General features: G+C 45.5%; 1 long non-coding RNA gene across 1 annotated transcript in view; it reads right to left on the bottom strand.

The window, feature by feature from the left end:
- LOC124803641 overlaps positions 1 to 16,146 on the bottom strand; it is a 1,814,685-nt gene that overhangs the window by 452,275 nt on the left and 1,346,264 nt on the right. Inside the window, exon 6 of the long non-coding RNA XR_007017227.1 lies at positions 15,894 to 15,933. This is a non-coding gene — a long non-coding RNA (uncharacterized LOC124803641). The remainder of the gene's footprint in view (positions 1 to 15,893; positions 15,934 to 16,146) is intronic.

A 16,146-nucleotide genomic window follows, 5' to 3' on the forward strand; every position in this document is an offset into this window, starting at 1 on the left:
CAGAATCTTCTGCAGTCAACTTCGAATGGCGTTCTATAAATTTTGCCAATAGTGTTCCTCGAAGAGACCGTGGCCTTCCCTCCAGGGATTCACGTTTGACTTCCCGAAGCATCTCCTTAATACTGGTGTATTGTTTGAACCTTCTTCCGGTAACCGATCTTGCAGCTTGCTTACACACTGCTTCAGTGTCTTGATAATCCGATGCGGTGCACTCTAGTTGTAGACAAGAAATGGGTCGCACTAGTGCTCTACACGCGGTCTCTTTCATAGATGGACCATTTTCCTAAAAATCTTTCATCGCCTTGCCTGCTACAATGATAACATGCTCGTTCTAGTTCTTATCGCTTTGCAACGTTGCGCCTAGATATTTAATCAACGAGAATGTATCAAGCCGCACACTGCCAAAGCTGTCTTCGGAAATTACGAGTTTTTTTTCCCTACCCATCTTTATTTCCTTACAGCTTTCTACATTTAGAGATATCTGTCATTCCTTGCACCAACTAGAAAGTTGGTCAGAGTCATCTTGTATCCTCGTACGGTCACTTAACCACCATATCTTCTCGTACGCGATAGCATCTTCAGCAAACAAACGCAGATTGCTGCTCGTTCTGCCTACCAGATCATTTCTGTGCGGTATATAAAAATCAACAGCGATCCTGTCACACCTCCCTAGGGCTCTCCTGACAACACCCTTTTCTCTGATGAACACTCGCAGTCGAGGACAGTGTACTGTGTTATGTTACTTAAGAAGTCTTCGAGCCACTCGCGTATCTGGGAACCAATTCCGTACGCTCTATTCTTCCTTAATAGTGAGAAGTGTGGTACCGTGTCAAGTGCATTTCGGAAATCTAGGAATATGGAATCTGCCTGTTGCCTATCATCCAGGGTTCGCAGAATATCATGCACCGTGAGAACAAATGATGATATTTCCAAAAACATTTCAGGCAGATATTGTCTACAGAAAACATAAAACAGTACAATAGATTCGTATTGTTCCTCAAATCTCTGCTCATTAAACGCAAAACGTTTAATATGTACAACATGTATAGTTTCTCACGAAAGTATCACCTGCTAGGTATCACAGAGACGTACTCGGAGCGGCCGTTACTCACAAAATCATTTTGGCATCCAAATGGTTTCATATTAATGAAACGTTGTGCAGATGTTAATGACCTAGGATTAATACAATGCTCAATCCTGGAAATAATGGATGAGAATACTTTTAAGGTATGATCTGGATAGCTGCTATGACCTAATAGCCGACTACACTTAAAAATATCTGAAAGATTTTGTTGGAATACCCAGGACTTTTTTAACTCACTGGAACAAGTCGACACTGGATATATCAAATAACACATACGTATTTAATCGTAATTCAACTATAATTTGCTGCTGTGTCCTGCGCCGATGCCAATGAACGTGGCGCTGAGTGACCAACGTGAGGCTTCATTGCAACTCTTTGAACGTTGCGTTTGGCAGTAGTTGAAAACATGACATCATAGTCACGAAGACTACCGATGTGTGCCGATATGTTTCGAGCAGAACTAGGGAGCCAAGTGACACTGCTACTGGGACGATAGCGTCTTTTTTATATTAAATCTTGACTGAAGTTTCTCATGTTGAGAGAACGGAAGGAGCGATCTGTTTTACTTAATAAAAACTTTCTAAAACCAAGATTGCATAAAAATATCTTTATTTACAAACAACCGGTTTCGACAGACTGGCATATTTAGGAATTCAAAATTTTTTGATAGAAAATGTGTTCATTTTGCGTTGGACGTAAAGCGAAACTGCATGTAGAGGAAATTTAGTACATTATGTAGAAGTTTGTCATAAGTAGAACATTCAAAATGAAATAGCACATTGTTCACTTGCCATGTCCAAACACGTAGCGCTCGGCAGATGGTTGTATTCTTTATGACGTGACAATGATCTGTTGAGTACTGCAGACATGGACATGGCCCATGTGCACAAGATGCTCTTTGATTTCAAATGTTTTATTTAAGATAAATATTTATATACACTCCTGGAAATGGAAAAAAGAACACATTGACACCGGGGTGTCAGACCCACCATACTTGCTCCGGACACTGCGAGAGGGCTGTACAAGCAATGATCACACGCACGGCACAGCGGACACACCAGGATCCGCGGTGTTGGCCGTCGAATGGCGCTAGCTCCGCAGCATTTGTGCACCGCCGCCGTCAGTGTCAGCCAGTTTGCCGTGGCATACGGAGCTCCATCGCAGTCTTTAACACTGGTAGCATGCCGCGACAGCGTGGACGTGAACCGTATGTGCAGTTGACGGACTTTGAGCGAGGGCGTATAGTGGGCATGTGGGAGGCCGGGTGGACGTACCGCCGAATTGCTCAACACGTGGGGCGTGAGGTCTCCACAGTACATCGATGTTGTCGCCAGTGGTCGGCGGAAGGTGCACGTGCCCGTCGACCTGGGACCGGACCGCAGCGACGCACGGATGCACGCCAAGACCGTAGGATCCTACACAGTTCCGTAGGGGACCGCACCGCCACTTCCCAGCAAATTAGGGACACTGTTGCTCCTGGGGTATCGGCGAGGACCATTCGCAACCGTCTCCATGAAGCTGGGCTACGGTCCCGCACACCGTTAGGCCGTCTTCCGCTCACGCCCCAACATCGTGCAGCCCGCCTCCAGTGGTGTCGCGACAGGCGTGAATGGAGGGACGAATGGAGACGTGTCGTCTTCAGCGATGAGAGTCGCTTCTGCCTTGGTGCCAATGATGGTCGTATGCGTGTTTGGCACCGTGCAGGTGAGCGCCATACGACCGAGGCACACAGGGCCAACACCCGGCATCATGGTGTGGGGAGCGATCTCCTACACTGGCCGTACACCACTGGTGATCGTCGAGGGGACACTGAATACTGCACGGTACATCCAAACCGTCATCGAACCCATCGTTCTACCATTCCTAGACCGGCAAGGGAACTTGCTGTTCCAACAGGACAATGCACGTCCGCATGTATTCCGTGCCACCCAACGTGCTCTAGAAGGTGTAAGTCAACTACCCTGGCCAGCAAGATCTCCGGATCTGTCCCCCATTGAGCATGTTTGGGACTGGATGAAGCGTCGTCTCACGCGGTCTGCACGTCCAGCACGAACGCTGGTCCAACTGAGGCGCCAGGTGGAAATGGCATGGCAAGCCGTTCCACAGGACTACATCCAGCATCTCTACGATCGTCTCCATGGGAGAATAGCAGCCTGCATTGCTGCGAAAGGTGGATATACACTGTACTAGTGCCGACATTGTGCATGCTCTGTTGCCTGTGTCTATGTGCCTGTGGTTCTGTCAGTGTGATCATGTGATGTATCTGACCCCAGGAATGTGTCAATAAAGTTTCCCCTTCCTGGCACAATGAATTCACGGTGTTCTTATTTCAATTTCCAGGAGTGTAATACGCCACATTTTCCCTACATGATGGCATGAGGTCCAACTCAAAATGAACCCTTTTCTAATAAAAAATTTTTATGACCGGAAGATGACAGAAGTGTGTGTCGAAACCGTTTGTTCGCAAATAAACAAATTTTTATTCGACAATGGCTTTAGAAAATTTTTACCAAATATTAAATCTTGTGGTTCTGTTGCCTTGATTATAAGACGTTTTGTTTCAAAAACCTGAATTTCAGAATGGGTTATTGTGAAAAATAATCTCTCATTGTAAATTTCAGCGCTAATTTTCAAAAATCGAAACTTATGATTCATGACTTGGTGGGAAGGGTGTGGGGGATGTAGTGTTAAGGGTGATGTATAGCTGAAGAGGCGATGTATAGCTGAATAGGCCCCAAAAAATTTTGCAAATGATCCACTTTTTTAAAGTCTATAAGTAAGGAATAAATTCAATTTATTTACACTTTAAGCAACATATTTTCGTGAGTCTTAAGTAATCTGAAATCGAAGCTTACTCGGCTCCCCAAAAGAATACAGTAGTTCCCACAGAGTGCTATAGATACTGTAGAGCTAATATCAGCCTGTCATGTGACCATCACTGTTGACGTAAGTGATAGCAGAGAAATGGTTCTCACATGGCAATAGGCATTGTGATATCAAAGCAGGAAGTAGGAGAAGAGACGCGGTGTAATGGCAGAAAGAAGCTAGCACGTTTGGACGTTTCCATGTCCACAACAAGAATTAAATTATTCGACTTGGTGATGTACAGTGCGGACTGTCGAATTTTTCTACAAGGAATCACGTACCACTCGCACCAGTTATCATCGTGTAAGACCATTGGTGGTGATAAGATGCAGACCGGGACCGCAGTCCAGTATCATGCTCTGTCAATGGCATTCAGATTTAAACAAGAAAGAAACTGAACATTGAATATAACCTCATCTCAGTGAGCTTATGAATGAACATTTGGATGGGGAACTGCATGAAAGGGTATCTTGGGTTCGGGTACCTCGAAAATGGGCCAAAGAACATACTTGCTGGACAGTAATTGGTGAAGTGTAGTGAGGTATGACGAGTCACTCTTTTGACTTTCTTTTTTCAAAAGATGTATGGAGTCGAGTGCAGGGTTGGGTCAGTGAGACTATTAGCCCGTTAGTGTGAGGAGAGTTTAGTTCAGGCCTGAGTTGGTTCTGTGACGTTTTGTGTTGATTTTCCTACCATGACTTAGTCCCACATATTCCGGTTATCATGCACATGAACTTTGATATGAATTACAACATTTTGGTGACCAATTGTTGCCCTTTTTTACACGTCTACATGAGAGTATATTGTGGACACTCCCAACACATCAAGGAGAACTGATATGCTCCGAACGCTATATACGTGGCGCTTCCGTAGCCGCAAACTCAATTTCTTTCAGGAATTTTTAAAAGACCGAGTTTTCGTGGTACATTCTGCCTTGTCGGACACATGTGTCCAGGGAAACGGTGTCCCTCATGGCCCTGTCCTGAGCGTCGTCCTCTTTGCTATCGCTATTCACCCTCTGATGGCCCGTCTCCCTCAGGGCATCTCTGGATCCTTTTTCGTTGACGTTTTTGCGATCTTTTCCAGTTCTCCATGGCATTGTCTCCTGTAGCAGCATCTTCAGCAATGTCTCGGTCGTCTTTAATCATGGAGCATCGGCAATGGCTTTTGTTTACCGTTTGTATGAATTTCTACCGGCGCAGTTGGTTTCTTCTACCTTCATTAAATCTTTGACTTTTTGCTCTTCCGTTCGTTGAAATTAAGAAATTCCTGGGGCTCATGCTCGATAGGAGAGTTTTTGGTCCTCCCATGTGTCTTACCTGGCCGCCAGCTGTACGCGGTCCTTCTAAGTCCTACCTACGTGTCCTGAGCGGTACTTCCTGGGGAGTGGATCGGACCGCCGTCTTTCGTTTGTACCGGTCCCCTGTCCGATAGAAACTAGACTACGAGTGTTTCGTTTATGCATCTGCACTTCCGTCCCTCTTACGCCGCCTCAGTACTATCCACCATCATGGCATCCGTTTGGCCACCGGCGCCTTTTACCCCAGCCCGGTAAAGAGTCTGTATGCAGAAGCTGCCGAACTACCGCCATCATAACGCCATGACTTTCTCCTCAGCAGATCCGCATGCGTTTGTCTGTCATGCCTGGCCAACCATCCATGCTTCCTACTTCGATGACACCTTTTTTATCACCAGTATGCGTCGCGTCCCCCTTCTATTACGGAGTTCGCTTTCGGCTCTTGCTCCGGCAGCTCAACTTCACGCCACTTGCCACTTTCGCGATGTACGTGAACCACCTTGGTCTCGTGCGGCGGCCCTTATTCATCCTGGCGTTCATTCGCTTCCTAAAGGCGGGTCCACACTGAGCGCGCCGCGCCGCGCTGCGCTGCGCAAGACGGCTCTGCGCGCTCAGTGTGGACGGCGAACCGCGCTGGCGCCGACGGCGCACTCCTCTCTGTCACAGGTGTGCGCGGGGTGCAGCAGCGCGGCGCGGCGCGCTCAGTGTGGGGCCCGCCTTAAGGACACCACTCCGGCTTTGATCTGTCGCCACAAATTTCACGACCTTCGCACGGAATTTCGCGATACTACTTTTGTGTACAGTGATGGCTATCAGACTGACCGAGGTGTCGGGTGTGCCTTCGTCATTGGCGCCAACGATTTTCGGTATGGGATTCCGGAACACTGCTAAGTATTTACAGCAGAGCGCCCTATATCAGGCCATCCAGTACAGCCGGCGGCACAGACTTCTCAATTCGTCATCTGCTCGGACTCTCTGAGTGTCCTACAGAGCCTCTGTCCCTTAGTACAAAGCGTCCAGGAAAGCTGTCACTTGCTCACTATTGATGGATCTACTGTGATGTTTACCTGCATTCCTGGTCACGTTGGTCTGCTGCTGCTGCTGCCAAGGCTGCAGTCCTCGTATCTTGGCGCGTTAGTACTTCCATGCCCTCCGACGATCTCTCTGTTACCATCTGTCAGCAGGTGGTGTCCCTTTGCCTTCACCACTGGTCTTCCCTTCATGGGAGCAGGCTCCGGGGAATTAAGCCTCTCCCAGCGGTTTGGACAACTTCCCCTCGGTCATCTTGCCGTGAGGCGATCATTTTAGCTGGGTCGCGTATTGGGCACGTCTTTTTAGTGGTGATCCCCCACCACTTTGTGCTCATTGTCCTCAGCCCTTGATAGTTTGCAATTTCCTGACGGAATGCTCCTTTTTTTAACCACTTACGTTCTCATTTATGTTTGCCGTCTGAGTTACCATCCTTTTTAGCGAACTGCGAGCGGGCTGTCGACCGCGTTTTAATTTTTACCAGTCGTAGCAATATAGCGAAGGACATTTAATCCTTAGTTCAGGACCTCCGTTTCTCCATGGCGTATTTTATGGACCTTTCTCAAAATCTCTTTTCTTAGCTGTCTTTCCTTCCGTCTTTTGGGCTTATCGTGTAGCCGTTTTTAAATCTTTTTTGTTTTCGTGTTCTACGGTTCTGACATTGACGCATATGCCCTAGTAGTTTTTGCCCCAAAAGAAAACAAAACCAAGCCACTAAATGAAGACCTGTGTGCACAGGACTGCACACGCATTTTCCTGATTTGACAAACACCCAGGCATCCTGTCTATCTCAGGCTTGACAGCTCAGTCCTCGATCTCAATATCACAGATAATGTATGAGACATTTCTGAACAAAGGCCGAAACACAGAACTCTCTATCTCCATAATCTGCTTGCTATATGGGATTCAGTCATCAATGCGAGACTTGCGTATGACATATCCCAAGAAACCCTCTCAGTGTCTTTGTCACCTTGTTGAATCACTATGCTAGGGATGGTGTTACACGGCGTCAGCACAATGTCTCCTGAAGGGGACTCATTATTTGTCCTGTTTGCTGGAACTCATTAAAAAGTTGTATATGAGGTTTGAAGATTGTAGCTTGGCAAAAGATATTTGACCATTTGACGCGGTATGGATGGTAAATAAAACGAATGAGGTATTATTCTTACGACAATACAGGCGGCATATGAAGTAGTCGACTGACATCATCGACTTTGACAAAGGGCAGATTGTTACGCCTTGGCGTCTTGGAAACGGTTAAGGCGTTGTGCTGCTAGCGTGAAGGATTGAAACCACCAATCGGCGACAAGGCGCAGGAGGTCCATACTTCATCACAAAATGTCCGGTAAATCATGACAGGTTGCGATCTGCGGCAGGTCTGACAGAGTACTGTGCTGGTACAGGCGCGAGTGTTCCGAGCGCATCGTTCAGTACATATTTCTGAAAATGGACCTCTGTAGGAGTCGACCTCGACTTGCTCCACGTTGACCAAACGACATCACCAATTAAGAGTTTGCGGTGGACTCCGGATCACTGGACTATGGGCCATGGTACGTGTCGTTTGGTCGAATGAATCACGTTTCCATTTCCTATCCTTCCCTAAGCGGATGGGGCAGATGACCCTGCCGTTTGGCCGTTTGGTACACAGCTCCGGGCTCCAACCACTCATAAATAGGCCTTCTACACACTACAATATAACGTTGAGAAATTTTTTTTATGTAACCCTTGTCTACAGACAATCAACCAGTTTTGTATATAGAGAATTCAGTGACGTTGCTTATCTATAGACACACTTTTCCAAAAAATCACAGAACTTTTGACTTCCGTCCGAAATGGAAGACGTGAGACAAGTTGCTCGATACTTGGAACAGAAGATCTGGGGTGTGCCAACTTAAAATCTGCGGTGAGAAGTTATTCACTGACAGCAGAACGGTGAAAATGATCCAATAAAGAAATTTTTAAAAAACTGTAGGAAATCAGGAAAATCTTTAAGTTTATAATTGTGATGAGACACGACTCAGTTATAGAAAGCTTCAAGTAAAACACTAGTAGCTAGAAATGAAGCTTCCGCTCCAGGTTATAACGAAGCTAAAGACAGATTAACGATCCTAGTTTGCAGCAATGCCTCTGCAGATCAAAATTGCCGCCTTTGTTAATTAGTAAGTCTCCCAGACTAAGAGCGTTCAAAAGTATACAGTTGTCGGCCTTACTAGTTGTCTATACAGACAAGTTGAAAGGAGTGGTGACACATTAAAGCTACAAACAAAACAAAAATATTTAATAAGCAAAAATCTACGCGAGTAAATCCTTACTCTAGACAACGCAGGACGTCATCCCGAAACTAAATAGTGGAGACATTTTACACAATATCTTAACTCCCAATACTACTAGCCTCGTCCAAGCAATGGACCAAAGAACGCTAGCATGTTTGAAAAAAATCTATCGGTGTAAGTTTTCGCAATCATTTCTGTGCCCACAGAAAATGAGCTTCAAATAGAAGCTGTCATGGAAAAAAATTAACTTCGGAGGATGTTGTCTATTGGGCTGCCGATGCTGAGGATCATTTACAATTAGAAACACTAAGAACCTCTTGCGAAATTCTCTTAGAGGAACATAACGAGAGAGAAGAAAAATGTAAGCATCAATGACACTCTATCACAAGAAACGGAAAATGAACAGTTGTTATATCTTGTTCGACATCTTTCTGGCGTAACGTTGCACACAACACAAAATGCAAAAGTCGTTGTTTCAAGTCGATGAGTCTGAAGTGACTGACAGTTGTTGATATCAGCGAAATGAATTATGGTGATAAAACGGTGGCATTATAATTAGAGCTGTGCTACATGGAGCAACAGAAGACACACTACCTGACGTTACTCTTCTACGAAGATGATGGGACTACGATGCTAAGAACATAAATTCAAAAAACAATAAAAAGAGCTACTGAACCTTTTCCTAGAATAAAGTATGTGCATTAGTAACAGTTGTACAATAGCTTATGTTATTCATATATGTTTACAGGCTAATGTTGGAGTATCTGGAAATGAAATGTGTGGGAAGTCTTATGGGACTTAACTGCTAAGGTCATCAGTCCCTAAGCTTACACCCTACTTAACCTTAATTATCCTAAAGACAAACACACACACCCATGCTCGAGGGAGGTCTCGAACCTCCGCCGGGACGAGCTGCACTGTCCATGACTGCAGCGCCCTAGACCGCTCAGCTAATTCCGCGCGGCGTTTGAGTATCTACTAGAACATTATACACTCCTGGAAATTGAAATAAGAACACCATTAATTCATTGTCCCAGGAAGGGGATACTTTATTGACACATTCCTGGGGTCAGATACATCACATGATCACACTGACAGAACCACAGGCACATAGACACAGGCAACAGAGCATGCACAATGTCGGCACTAGTACAGTGTATATCCACCTTTCGCAGCAATGCAGGCTGCTATTCTCCCATGGAGACGATCGTAGAGATGCTGGATGTAGTCCTGTGGAACGGCTTGCCATGCCATTTCCACCTGGCGCCTCAGTTGGACCAGCGTTCGTGCTGGACGTGCAGACCGCGTGAGACGACGCTTCATCCAGTCCCAAACATGCTCAATGGGGGACAGATCCGGAGATCTTGCTGGCCAGGGTAGTTGACTTACACCTTCTAGAGCACGTTGGGTGGCACGGGATACATGCGGACGTGCATTGTCCTGTTGGAACAGCAAGTTCCCTTGCCGGTCTAGGAATGGTAGAACGATGGGTTCGATGACGGTTTGGATGTACCGTGCACTATTCAGTGTCCCCTCGACGATCACCAGTGGTGTACGGCCAGTGTAGGAGATCGCTCCCCACACCATGATGCCGGGTGTTGGCCCTGTGTGCCTCGGTCGTATGGCGCTCACCTGCACGGTGCCAAACACGCATACGACCATCATTGGCACCAAGGCAGAAGCGACTCTCATCGCTGAAGACGACACGTCTCCATTCGTCCCTCCATTCACGCCTGTCGCGACACCACTGGAGGCGGGCTGCACGATGTTGGGGCGTGAGCGGAAGACGGCCTAACGGTGTGCGGGACCGTAGCCCAGCTTCATGGAGACGGTTGCGAATGGTCCTCGCCGATACCCCAGGAGCAACAGTGTCCCTAATTTGCTGGGAAGTGGCGGTGCGGTCCCCTACGGCACTGCGTAGGATCCTACGGTCTTGGCGTGCATCCGTGCGTCGCTGCGGTCCGGTCCCAGGTCGACGGGCACGTGCACCTTCCGCCGACCACTGGCGACAACATCGATGTACTGTGGAGACCTCACGCCCCACGTGTTGAGCAATTCGGCGGTACGTCCACCCGGCCTCCCGCATGCCCACTATACGCCCTCGCTCAAAGTCCGTCAACTGCACATACGGTTCACGTCCACGCTGTCGCGGCATGCTACCAGTGTTAAAGACTGCGATGGAGCTCCGTATGCCACGGCAAACTGGCTGACACTGACGGCGGCGGTGCACAAATGCTGCGCAGCTAGCGCCATTCGACGGCCAACACCGCGGTTCCTGGTGTGTCCGCTGTGCCGTGCGTGTGATCATTGCTTGTACAGCCCTCTCGCAGTGTCCGGAGCAAGTATGGTGGGTCTGACACACCGGTGTCAATGTGTTCTTTTTTCCATTTCCATTTCCATTTCTAAAACAGACTCTAAGGAATACGTTAACTGATGAAATAAAACTGTTTGGTTTAACAGTATTGTGAACGTCAAGATCTGAATCTATTTTTAAATGTAAGGTCCCCCGTAATTCGTGTTTTCCCGAATTCGAGGTCTAATAGGTCCAAATCACCTCAATTACTGAGGTTTAACTGTAGCACACTCCTCGTAAAATCATCGACATAGAATCACTAGCTCCTGGAGATCGTCCAGAACATTGCAGAGTTAAAGTTTCGGAACAGTCTGACATATGTTGAGATACAGCCACTTCATATAGCACCCAAATAAACCAAAACTTATCGACACATCAATAACACTTTAATGGCGTAAGTGCTGATTTGTAAAAGTTCTTTGTCGAAGAATATCAAGCACTGAAAAATTCCACAACGAAAGCAGGAATTGAAATTACGTTCTCTCTGTTCACTTTGAGATGACTTGGGCAGCAATGTTCGTCATGAAATCGACTAGATTTTGAATAATGTTCACTTTTATGGAGAGGACTTCGCTTTGAGTCTCGCACAGAAAACGCAGTCGTAATATCGGTGTAACGGTGGGACACGGATAACCAATGATGGCGACCAATGCAACTTGTTCATCTCAGCTTTATAAGACAATTAGGAGGCCAACATTCATTATTAAGAAACGATGGATAAGTGCTGACATCATGATTCCACAATTTGATAAACAAAGGATGTTTTGCTGTGTACTGTAATGCGTTCTGTCCTTGAAAAAATAACGCTGTACTCTCTCTCTCTCTCTCTCTCTCTCTCGCATACATACACACACACACACACACACACACACACACACACACACACACACTCGGAGAGAGAGAGAGAGAGAGAGAGAGAGAGAGAGAGAGAGAACAGAGAGTTTCACTATAGCGCTACGTTTATCTGAAATAAAAGTGGGTACAATGTTGGTTGATTCCACAGTGGTAACACCAGATCCCGTCAGGTAACCGAAGTTAACCACTGTCGGGCTTGGCTACCTCTTGGATGGGTTACCGTCCGGGTCTGCCGAGCACTGTTGGCAAGCGGGTTGCACTCAGCTCTTGTGATGCAAATTGAAGACCTACTTGATTGAGAGGTATCGGCACCGATCGCTAAAACCGACAACGGCCTGCAGAACGGTGTGCTGACCACATGCCCCAACGTTTCCGCATCCGGTGACGCCTAAGGTTTGTGAGGCCCACGAAGAATACAGGCCTTGGCCTGATCGTCACAGCACGTTACACTACAGGTCTTACAACTGTCAACAGCCGTCCTTAGTGGAGAGGGAGTAACTAATTAAGAAGAGTTTAATAATTATTGACTGGATTTTTAAACACATGCAAGATCTCGATAGCACAAGACAAAATTAAGAGCTTCAGAAGGTATATTCCCAATTAAATATTTCCCTTGGGCTTTGCACGGATCCAAGCGTTCACGAAGTATGGCGGACAAGCTGACTACAGTGACAAGTTCGTAGCAGGGCCTGTATATCTCCATGGCCCCTTGAGGGCTGAGGATTACACGGCGACCGGTCCATACCGTTGAGCCAGGGCCTGTTCATGTTAGTTTATATGTCGAACAGTTACGTATTTGTGGCTGAGAAGAGAAACTCCCTATAGAACCCCACCGAAGAGAAACTCCCCATCGAACCCCACAGAAGAGAAACTCCCCATCAAACCAGACTCAGATTTAGTGGTAATATAGCCCAGTGGACAGCCCGTCAGAAACTGCACACAGACCAAGCATGAAAACAGGAAAACGGCGTACTGAACAGTTGAAAAAGGCAAAAGAGAAGCAGTAAACGGTCTAAGAAGCAGAAGTGGGATAAAGAGCAGCCTACAATAGCAGCGGCATCGTGGGTGAGTGGTCATGGTGTTGGACTGCCATGCGGGCTAGCTCTTTTGAAAACTCACTCCTGCCATTTACTTTTTCCCACAACATTATGAACTGTTCGCCCTCTCATTTAAATGTTTGTTCTCTTTCTGTAGTCCTTGCAGTTGTCACATTATACGTTGGTCATAGAATATGAGTCACGCGGTAAGAATGTGTTACCGTCGCAAGGAAATGTGATGAATAGTGAGAGCAGGCGAGATACCACAGAAATGTCTCACAGAAATGAAAACAACAAATAAACGGGTGTGAACTGTGTTACAACAAAGGAATTCAGGAGTCAAGACTTCCAAAATGGAAGGCAACTTCGAAACCGTTAAAAACAGAGAAACTATGTGATTGGGGAACTGTTGCGTTCATTTGTTGCAATTTATGTGACAAACTATTATGTATTCATCATTTCCTTGGGAGTGATCACAATCATACGAACACCTATTTCGGGCAAGGAGGCATAAAATGGCTCTGAGAACTATGGGACTCAACATCTGAGGTCATCAGTTCCCTAGAACTTCGAACTACTTAAACCTAACTAACCTAAGGACATCACACACATCCATACCCGAGGCAGGATTCGAACCTGCGACCGTAGCAGTCACGCGGTTCCGGACTGAAGTGCCCTGAACCGCACAGCCACCATGGCCGGCAACGAGGTATATCCCACTCACTTAACAGTCACAGAAATTTGGTGCGTCGATAAGAGATTCCTACCGAATGACACACGTACTGTCACTAATGACGTGTATGAACACTAGACATGTCTCCCGGTGAAGGATTCGGTTGACTTGTCAACAAACGTTAGCGGTTCCCATTCGAAAGCCAATTTCTTCGTCTGTTAATAGGGTAGTTCTGCAGAATCAACTTACACTTCGCTGTTGCAAACGGACGCTACACCACGACACAGACACAAATTTGAATAAAGCGAACAGTCCAGAAAAAAAAATTGCCACGAGGGAGGTTCGAACACGGCTCACCCGCATGGAAGTTCTACACCGTAACCATTTTTTTCGTGTCTCCTTCTGTTCGTTATTGTTCACTGCATTTGTTCGGGGCCTACGTTCTACGACTCCCTTTCAGGCTCATTGTTGAACCGTTCACTCAATTTCTTTATGACAGACACCAGTTAACTGTCTACTTAACCACAACACCACTTGTATGTCCGGCTGCTCTACATTACACTTTCTGTTCTTAGAGCGTTCACTGTTCCTATTTTGCATATTTTTCGCAGTCCAGTACACTTTCTACCTGTTTTCTTGCTGGATCTACGTTCCTTTTCTGACGTGCTGTCCTCTGGGCCCTAACAACACTGCATGGGAGTTTACCTTGTAAGTAAGGTAAGGTAGTAGGTGGAGGAAGACACTTTAATCACCAGCGCAGTTTCGTTCCATAAAGTTTTGTGTTCACTAATTTTGAAATATTTAGCGTTGGGTTGGATTTGTTGCTTGCTTAATTCCACATTGTTGAGAACCAAGATTTTATTTCTCGTGCTTCTCAGGATTCCGAGGATTACGTCACACATTCTCGATACAATGATCACCGCAGCAGATACAGGAGCAGCCTGGTTGTCTGATGGCCGTATGACACCAACCAGCGCATAGCCGTCGTCACTAGGTTTTGCAACTCTGAAATATTATTTATGCAGCGTAGCAAAATTAGAGGCACCCGGGAGAACGGAGACAGCCTATGATGGCAAAACTGGTGGAGAAATGCCTGAAGTAAGTTATTAAACATTATAGACTTTTGACCGCCCAGCTGAGAACCTAATGCTACGCTCTTAGAGAGTATACTAGTAGGAAGAGCGACAGTTTCAAATCCACGCAGACTCTGGAAAAATTATTATTCATTTATATGTATATGCTATTTGTAAGTTGTTGCTTGAGCCATTCAAGGGCCCTCTGTGGTCTCACTTGGAGCAACTGCAGCTCATGTAGACACAGTTTCTATTGGATGTACTGTAAATTTATATTTTGTTGTTCTCCTGCCCTTCGGAAATTAAAGATATGTAAATGTCATTAATTTCATTGTCCTAGGTGACAGACTCGTACAAGCACTGATCCAAAATAACGGTCCTAAAACTTATTTCGCTCCCTGTTACCAGCTTGTTATTTGTACAACCTGGTCCTATCATCATGAATTCGTCCTTGCCGTATATGACTTTCTGTTGCTCATATTAAAAACAGCTATGTGAGGAAGCAACTATAATATGCAGGTGAATACTTTATGCAAATGTTTGGTGGCAGATAACTAATTATCTACTTAAATAGTGATTTACGGAATCTAATTATCAGTATCAATCTTTTTTGTTTGGTTTTTTACATACGTAACAAAAATTGAGGGAGGTAGCCGCGTGCTTTGTTAACTTTAAGACATAATTCTCTTGCTAGAGTTTCTGGATACAATACAAATTTAGTTTACTTCACATGAGATTTGGAGTTCAATCGTTAGCATGAAGCTCCGCAGGTAAGGTAGAGGTGTATGCTGTAGAAGCAAAACTATCATGAAATAGGCAAGTGTTACGAACTAGAATACAGTCAGAACCATATGTTACGTACGCTGCCTTTAATTAAATTATTCTAATACTGCAAATATAACTGATATCTAAATTAAAATCTTCTGCGGAAAGGTAGTTACATAACACCAAGATATTTTGACAATTGCAAATATGCTCAGGGAGGGATAGTGTCGGAACGGTGTAGCATAGTCTTTGAGCTAAATTGCAGTATTATAAACAACTGACTGCCGGTTTCCAGAAGAAACTTAAAATTAATACAGTTTCGTTTCCGCTGCGGGCAGGATGTGTTATAAGCAGTGTTCCCACAAGCTAGCTGGATAGGAAATTAAATTTTCGTTTACGTAAGAGAACAAGCTGAAACAGTTTTCAGAGTTTCGGATGATAAAATGCAAATTGTATTTCTCTTACCCGTAAAGATCACTGTGCTATAACGTCGCAGGAGGTCGCGTGTTCTAATGAACAGGGAATGATTCTTCCCCACACAGTGACACTTTGCAAAGCTGTGTTCTCCATAACACAACTCACCACTTACCTCAGACTTTGACGAGACGAAGTGGTTTTCCTCGTTCAACCTGCAAATAAAAATTAATATTCGTTAGAAGAAGAGTTTTTCACAGTCGATGGTTACGCAGATTATATTGGTTGCTATGAAAATCAATTCATACAAAGTGAGATATTACGTATGAGATCATAAAATGTTTCCTAAATTTACCAAATATAATAGATGAGAGATCAGGTTCGTAGTGCTCTGAATTGCTTTTAACGATTGATGCAAACATTACTCT

Source organism: Schistocerca piceifrons, chromosome 1 (genome assembly GCF_021461385.2).
Source record: "Schistocerca piceifrons isolate TAMUIC-IGC-003096 chromosome 1, iqSchPice1.1, whole genome shotgun sequence".
Lineage (NCBI taxonomy): Eukaryota > Metazoa > Arthropoda > Insecta > Orthoptera > Acrididae > Schistocerca > Schistocerca piceifrons.